Genomic DNA, 9,707 nt, shown 5'->3' with positions numbered 1-9,707 from the left:
TCACTGTTACCATCCTTATCCAAAGTTTTGGAAAGGATCGTATTTATTAGAGTAACAGACTTCTTAAACAAACATAATATTTTTTGCGAATCACAGTTTGGCTTTCGAGCAAATCACAATACAACTCAAGCGGTATTGAAATGCATCGATACATTATCACATGCCGTTGATCAACATTTACATACAATTGCAATATTCCTGGACTTTTCCAAGGCTTTCGATACAATTAACCATGATATCCTATTAGTAAAGTTGTCACACTATGGTGTTAGAGGGAAAGCCTTGGAATGGTTCAGGAATTATTTATCGAATAGAAAACAATTTGTACAAATAGATAATCACAGTTCTGCATTGCGACCAATAAATTGTGGAGTTCCACAGGGTAGTATACTAGGTCCCTTGTTATTTATAATATACATAAATGACTTTTATAAATCCTCAGATGTTCTATCTTTCATTTTATTTGCAGACGATTCGACCTTATTTTATTCCCATGCGAACCAAAATACACTATTGTCTACTATAAATCGTGAACTGAGACATGTAGTTGAATGGGTTAAAGCAAACAAATTATCCCTTAACATCCTGAAGACAAACTTTATGTTATTTAGTAACACTTTGCAAAATCTACTTGGAGACATCCTTTTGGACGATACTGCTCTAAATAGGGTCTCTTCTACTAAATTTTTAGGCCTCATGATAGACGATAAATTGAAATGGAACATTCATATTCAAAATATATCCAAAACTATATCAAGGAACATTGGTATAATGTATAAAATAAGACACTTTTTTCCAAAATCAACACTTTTTACACTATATTCCTCCCTAATACTTCCCTATCTGAATTATGGAATAATGACATGGGGTAACGCCAACAAATATCTTACAGACAAAATTCTCATCTTACAAAAGAACATTATAAGAATTATACATAATGCTCCTCATCGTTCTCATACTAACAATTTATTTTACAAGTCCAATATTTTAAAACTTCCAGATCTATTTCTTTTTCAAACAGGGCAATTTATGTACAAATTGAATTCAAACGAACTCCCAAACATATTAATTAACATGTTTACAAAAAATAACGCCATTCACAATTACCCAACAAGACAATCACTCCGTTTTCACCTTCCCCGTACCCGCACTCAACTCGCACAAAAAACAATTTCCTTTTACGGTCCTAAATACTGGAATACACTCAGTCACGACATCATTAACTCCGTTAGTCTGAACTGTTTTAAAATCAAGCTAAAAAAGCACATTCTCGAATCTTATAGAGTAAGTCCAAATTGAGCGCTCAGGACCCAACTTCTCTCTTTCTCTCTCTCTTCTTTCCTCTATGTCCTTCCCTTTCATCTCCCATCACCCTCATTTCCCCCCCCCCCCCTTCATTGTCTTTCATCCACACAGGTGCACCAGTCTTTCTTCTCGGTTATCTATCTTTTCACTTTCATCCATCATTTCCGTACTCCATCCATCACAATAGCTTTCTTACGATTTTTTTTTCTCGTTCTTGCATTTATACTTATACCTACAAACGTGTCTTTTAACTTATTCTTTGAGGAATCCACACTCAACAAGCCCTGCTTTTTAGTGGATCCCTCCATTTCCTCAACATTTATTTAAATAGTAAAGATGAATAAAATAAATCATATGCAAAACTCTTTAACATGAATAGTCTGCAGATTATCTAGTTCATCGTAAATATCATTATTATTATGATTATATTGTTTCGTGTCTATTGTATATATTTACTTATATATGCTACATTGTCATACTGTATATACTTGCATATTCATTTATATCTTTGTAATGATTTCTTTTGCTGTTAAAATTGATTTGAGTTGAAATGAAATAAACCAAACTGAAACTGAAACTGAAGAGAAAAGAATGTACATCAGACACTTACAACAAATTGAATTGATTTAGAATTTATTTACGACATTATTTAAATTCATTTTTGTTAAGAATTGTCAAATGTAACCATAATATTTGTAATTTCAAATCAAACTTTGTAATGAATGTTATATTTTACTATGTTCAATTTTGTTTTATGAGAGAAGAGAATAAAAGATTACTAAAAAAAAAAAAAAACTTTGGATCAGCGTCCATCATTATCACCGGCGATGGAACAATCAAATTGCTACCAATATGTTACTCGTAACATGCTTTTTTTGCGACCGCACACCTTACGACTGGTCTGCGACCCGATTTCAGGAGAAATTGTATTAGAATTTGATGCTATGAGACTTGGAATATCTTACTGTGTCATGTTCTAAATCATTGTACGAATACCTATGTACAAATCTGTGACTATGTTATCATCCTTCTTAGAATTAAAGCGAATTTCGGGGCGAATTTAATATCTAGTCGTAATGACGTCATAGCAGTCGTCCCGGGGCAGTCGTACGATATTGACTACGATTTGAAACCATGCAATTTGGCCTTTACTCCAAAATAAAGGCTTGCAATCTTTCAAAATTGTTTTATTAGTATACTTTCAATTAATTTTAACCTCGAATGAAATGATTTGTTCCATTTGCATTTTTTAGAAAATGAGCAAAATGCGATTTGTTCTAAAATCGGATCGTGAACAGTCATAAGGTGTACTGTGGCCTTTACAGGTTACCCCGGTCATCGGATTCAATAGACCAGTTCGTAGTTACTTCATGGGCAATTTTGGTCAAATGACCTTTCATTCTTTCATCATGATTGGCAGATTTCAAAGCAAGATATTACGTAAGCTTGCCTTACATAGCAGGATGAAGATATTGAATAGAGCAGGTGACTAGAATAGCACACCAATGAACGTATTTGTTGCATTCCTACTTTGAATGCATATCTTAGCATGTTGCACAATGTACTTGACAAACTGTGAAATACCAGTCGTTCGTGGAAGCATTGTTTTTGTGGATGTCAAAAATGAAAACGACAATTCAAAAGAATATATGAATAATCAAGACATCAAAGTTGGTGCTTATCTCATTAGATTTTAAAGCACCATGTCACTTTAGTACAAATGACCTTCTTCTGATCATGCGTAGAATCTTTTGATCATGCGCAGAAAGGAACTACGAACTGGCTTATCAGTCATTCCCGCATACGATGTGTGCACATCCTCCACTCCCTCAAGAGTTTTCCAGTCAGAAGCCGGTGAGGCGCACACAGTACTGGACAAGCTACAATTAGTTCGGGGGCTGGGAGAGTTTATTCAGCTGATCGGGTACAAAAGGTTTGATGGTCCCATTCGTTTCATTTCCATTATCAATATGACGTCGTTAATATGAAATTAGGTAAAAACATACCTGGTTAGTGTTAGGTTGAAGCATGCCATGCATAGCTTTTGGTAAAGGGCCAATGAAATTAATTATACTGGAGTTTTATCTAATATTCCACTTTTAATGATAATATTTAGTAATAATAATAAAACTGAAAATAATAACGACAATAACAACAACAACAACAACAACAACAATAATAGTACTAATATGGTCCATTTATATAGTACAGCTCAACTTGGTACAGCTACTATAACTTCATATATTCTTCGTAGAGGTGCTGTGGCTCAGTGGATAAGTCTTCGGACTGAACCACAAGGTCCGGGGTTCAAATCCCAACACAGCAGTAGCGTCCTTTGGCAAGGTGTTTATCTACATTTGCCACTCTCGACCCAGGTGTAGTAAATGGATACCCGGTGTATAGGAAGGAATTCCTTGCATGCTTGATGCGCCCGATCAGGGTAGCCGTGCTAAAGCCGGGGTAATAGTATGCAGCGCTTAGAAACATTTGTATTCAGCGCTATATAAGAAATTGCATATTATTATTATTATTATATTCTACTGCGCTTAATACTTGGTATCATGATAATTACCCCGGCTGTTACAGTAGCTGAGCCGCCATATAGGAGCTAAAGCATTAAGGTGATAAATCCTACCGGGTACCCATTCACCTCACCTGGGTCGAGTGCAGCACAAAATTCTTGTTGAAGGAAAACACGCCATGGCTGGGATTCGAACCCACGTCCCTCTGATTAAAAGACGAGAGTCGTAACTGACCACGACATCCCCACTTATACGACAGTCATGTAAAAAATGAAATGCTATTTTAGCACTTGAAGTGCTTGTATAGTAACTGCACTACTAGTGCTGATATTTATGGAAGCTTAAAAGTGCCACCGAGATGTTGAGATAATTATCTTGGGAAGTCGACATCTTGATAGCAAAGGATCCGATGACGAGATCCCGGATCTCATCATGTCGACATCTTTCAGAAGAGATGATCAGATGACAAGATCCCGGATCTCATCATGTCGACATTTTCAGAAGAGATGATCAGATGACAAGATCCCAGATCTCGTCATGTCGACATCTTTTAGAAGAGATGATCAGATGACATGATCTTCGATCCATAAATTCCATGAATTAGAAAGAAAGAAAATAAGTTTTTTTTATAGAGTAGAAGAGACATCGCAAATCGACCAAATCGCGAATATTCACGACGAAATTCACGACGTCGCCAATTTCGTCGTGAATTTCGTCGTCAATTTGAATATTCGCGACGAAATTCGCGACATCGTGAATTTCGTCGCCAATTTCTTCGCGAATTATACACGACGAAATTTACGACTTCGCCAATCTGAATATTGTCGTGAATTTGTCGTCGTGAATTTGTTTTGCTTGCCTGGGCGGTATGCGGGTTTAAACCAATTCGTCTGCTGCTAATTCCTCCACTCACAACAGGGTCTACATTCATTTACTCTAATGCAATTCTGTCCATCAACTTTTCGCCTAACAACCATACGGTCCATTTGGTCCAGTCATCACTTCGTCTAATCACCAGTTCGTCTATGACCATTTCGTCTCATAACTAGTTGGTCTAATATCAATTTTATTTTCCTTAATTTCGCCCAATTAACACTTAGTTCAAATAGACCAAATGTCATATGGAACAAATGGCAATTAGTCCAACTGGTTATTAGACGAAATGGCAGTTAGACCATGTAGATAGTGGACGAACTGATGGTAGACCAAATGATAGCAGACGAGTTGGCATTAAACCAATTGAAAATAAACAATTGAAACGACAGAACGATGTCCACTGCTATCCATATGCATAGGCGGATCCGAGGGGGCCACCCCCCCCCCCCCCTATTGGCGGAGCAAAAAAAAGGAAAAAAGGGAAAGAAATAGAAAAGAGGAGGGAAAAGACGGTAGAAAAAAAAGAAGAGGAGACGAGTGAATAAATTTAGTAAGATGAGGGGGAAAACATGGAAATAAAAAGAATCTTTCATGTCACTATATAAAATTTTCTTTCGCGCTTCGCACTTGCATTGCCTGTTAGGTGATTTTCATATCTTGTTCAATATGGAGTTTAAATATCAAGTTTGGAGGTCAATATACAAAACATATTTCATCTCGAAAATCATATTTTTATTATTTTGCGTGATTTACAAATTGATTTTTTAAAAGTGCTCTGTAAATATGACAGTTTTATGGTCTGAATATTAATATATTCATCTCGCGCTGCGCGCTCGCAAATTTCGATTTGTCTGGTACCTATTATTTTCGTGTATTCCATAAAGTTTTCAAAATATCCCTTTTCAGGTCTGATTGTCAAAACGTATCAGTAAGCTCTGCACGCTCGCATTTGGTTGTATATCTCAATATTGCTTATACAATCCCCTTTTCATGACAATGTATACAAAGATTGAGGCTCGCAATTTGCGCTCGCATTATATATTAACTGATGCATCAATTCTCAGAGAATTACATTGGCTCCCTGTCCATTCCCGGATTGTATTCAAGCTTCTAGTTTTTGCACACAACTGTTTTTATAAAATTGCCCCGTCCTCTTTACTCGATTTAGTATCATATTACCAGCCATCCCGAAATCTTAGATCAAGCTCAAAAGCATTATTTGTTGTTCCCTCTGTCTTTACAAAGTCATATGGTGAGCGTGCTTTTACTCATGCCTCTGCTGTCCTCTGGAATGCTTTACCTAATTCAATGAGATATCAAAGTGATTTATTTACTTTTAGGAGATCCCTCAAAACATATCTTTTCAATGCATAAAATACCAACTTTGAACTAATGATCCAATCTAAATATCTTGATTACTTTATTCTTACCTTTCACTATTTCTTCTTTAAGCGCATAGGGACATGCTATGCTATGTGTGATGCGCTATACAAGTATTGAGCATTATTATTATTATTATCATATTTATAATTACAAAAGTGCTTGAAATGTCCAGTTTTCAGGCCATGATATCATCAGACTTCGCGCCCTCATTAGGCATTCATGAATAAGATATTAATTTAATAATTGAATTATCCCTTTCAGTGGCGTAACTACGGGGGGGCATGGGGGGCATGTGCCCCCCCCCCCAATCGGCTGACAAAAAAAAAACGGGGAAAAGGAGAAAAAAGAGGGAGAAAGGAAGAGGAACGTAGTGGGAAAGAAGAAATTATTATTCATTATAATGGTATATTACATTATAATCATGTTATGTTATATTACATAGGAAACATTTTTATCATAACTTTATGAAACATAATTTGCTCAGGGCCTATTTTGTCATTGTTCCTGGTGCTCGCATTGTCTGTTTAGAGAGATGTATAAACCTGTTGTACGAAAACTCCCGTTTCAAGTCAATATACACCAAATATATTATTGTTTTATGTAGTGACATATGCTTCTTTTTTTAATTACTACTTGAAATGATTGCCCCATGTTAAGGACTTAATATAAAACATTTCCTGTTCGTGATAACGTTCACATCAGTGAATTGGTGAGATAAGTCTGCTCTCCGTGAATTCCTAAAATCAGTCCTTAAAATGTCCCTTTTCTGATCTGAATATCAAAAATTTTCAGCTCGCGCTTCGTGCTCGCATCATTTGGTTAGTGAAATACGTATGGTCTTAGTGAATTCCTACAAGCAAGCCTTAGAATGCCCCGCTTCAGGTCTGAATTATCTAAATTTTCAGCTCGCGCTTCGCGCTCGTAATATTTCATTAGTGAGATGCGCATGGTAATCATGATTACAATGACTACACAAAGTGCTTCATGTGTTCAGATGTAATTCTAACAAAATCAGCAAGCGCTTGGCACTCGCATTAGATGACTATGGTGAGATATGTATACTATTAAGGGATTTCTAAAATATAGTCCTTAAGATCTCCCTGTTTGGGGTCAATACAAAAATTTCGGCTCGCGCTTCGCGCTCGCATTGTTTAGCGAGACAGGTACGTATCATGATTACAAAATCGATTATAATGTCCCTTTTTAGGTCTGAATATCAAAAATTTTCAGCTCGCGCTTCGCGCTCGCATTATTTGATTGCTGAGATGCGTATTTTTATTTATGATTACAATGACTACAAGTGCTTCCTTAAAATGTCTCTATTAGGTCAGTATACCTGACAATTGAGCGCGCTTCGCGCGCTCACTAAGTGACTCAAAATTTTTGCTGGTGCCCCCCCAATGCCGTGACCCATGGTACGCCACTGGTCCCTTTTGTTTCATCTCTCGCTTAGCAAGAGGAATATAGGAAGACAGTACTCATTTTCATATGATGACATTTCCTACATGTCCTGTACCGGTCCTATGTCAAAACTCAGAGTAATTATAATGAAAAAAAAATCAGCTCTTTATTAAGTGCGATCCATATCCACCTTACAATTTTCTTACAAAGTGCTTTAGAGCTGAAATTGACTCTTTTTTCAGATCGGAATATCAAATAGTTTAAGCTCGCTCTTCGCGCTCGCTTTGATTTTAATGACAAAAGGTGTATTTAGAATGCCTATGGATTCTAGGTCTAAATATGAAACTCGCGCGCGCATGTTTATTCAGATATTCAACTTGTTCTCTATTTAAATCATTATCCAATTTCAGATCACAATGTTAACAATTTTCTGCTCGCGCTTTGTGCTCGCATTATTAATGTAGGAAGTACTCATTCTTTCCAAAATTTACAAAACATTATTAAATCTCGATTTTTTTTCCGCTCGCGCTTCGCGCTCGCATCAATTGTTTAGTTATATAGCTATCCTGTTCACGATTACAAAAATTTATTAAAATTTTCCATTCTTTATGTAGAACCGTCAAAATTTTTCAACTCGCGCTTCACGCTCGCATCAATGGTTTATTATATACCTATTCTGTTTAAATTACAAAAAGTCCTTAGAATTTTCATTCTTTAGGTAAAAATGTCAAAAAAATCAGCTCGCGCGTCGCGCTCGCATTATTTGATTTTAAAATATATAACGTCTTCATGGCTAACTGCATGCAGTCTTTAACAGCTACCTTTTCCACCAGTTCATTTCTGCTCGCGCTTCGCGTTCGTAGTAATTATTTATTTGCATACACAGCTTTTTTAAGGAAAATCTTAAACGGCGTTTTTACTGTGCGGCGGAGGCCGCGCTAGCTGCATTATGCATGCCCGTTCCATAGGGATGCACACGCACGTACTCACACGCTGGCGATCCGTTCCAAGGACCCCCGTTTTCACAAAATTGTAGTTCAGAAGCCCGTTCCGAGGACCCTCCTTTTTACATTAAGTCCGCTCCATCAAGGCCCCCGTTTTTGTCTCGCCCGCGGCACACCCGACCATTTTTTTTGTCGATTGCCCCCCCCCCCCGGGAAATATGACCGTGGTATTAGGATCATTATCCTTAAATTAATTACTATATGTAACAAGACGAGGCTGCAGAGTGTGATGGGGTGTGTGTCGGTGTGAGGGTGGTAGGGTGCTTATGTGTGTTTGTGTGTTTCTGATGAGGGTTGGGATTTTTAAAGATTTATTTCTTGTATATTTTGCATATTATTGTGTACTTTATAATTTGTATGTATTTGATTAACAGGGCCCGATTGCAAACCAGCTTTTATATCTTTGTCAATGTTTTTTTTTATTTTTAAGGTTGTTATGATGAGCCGAAGGACAACAGGCTAAAGTAGGGTTATTGATTTTATCTTTCGTATATTCAGCAGTAATAGTAATAGCTGTAATGAGAAAACATACAACATACGATTTTTAGATAAATAAACAGCTAGTAATAATATGATAATGACAAAATAATAGTGATGATGATTTTTCTTTCTTTATTCATGTCATATCTTTATACAGGGTAACCAATTCAGCTGAAAGCTTGTGAATAGTTTTGGTAAATCCACCAAAATGCACCTATCACTATTCCAATTCATTGCTAGCTAATATGAATGGATATGCCCTATAACAGTTATGATGTGGAGGATATGAAATGAAAATGTGTTTTACAGGATAAATTTTGCGATTTTACATGGAAATTTAACTTGATCGGGTGACCCGATCAAATTAAAATATCTGTGTGTTTTTGTCTTTCAATTAAATCCTATTCCAAATCATTGAATGGGCTGAAACTTTCAAGATATGTTCTTTGTCTGTAACTTTTGGATATGTAATCACTAAATTTTTAAGATAAGTGCTTGAATGCCCATTTTTTTAAATTTAAAACAAGCATCGCCGATAGAGGGCGCTATATATCCAAGATTTGAATATTTGAAATTTTCTCAGAGAAGTGCAGTTGGAAAAATATCTAACGGTCTCTACGCTTCAGTAAGACTGTCATATTAGATGATATTCGATTATCAATCACATTATTGACCCTTTACCAAAGCTATACACAGGCTTTAACACAGATAATGACAAGGTGGTGTTGGGCGTGTG

This window comes from Lytechinus variegatus, chromosome 17, assembly GCF_018143015.1.
Source record: "Lytechinus variegatus isolate NC3 chromosome 17, Lvar_3.0, whole genome shotgun sequence".
NCBI classification, from domain to species: Eukaryota; Metazoa; Echinodermata; class Echinoidea; order Temnopleuroida; family Toxopneustidae; genus Lytechinus; species Lytechinus variegatus.
This window is presented reverse-complemented; position numbering follows the sequence as displayed.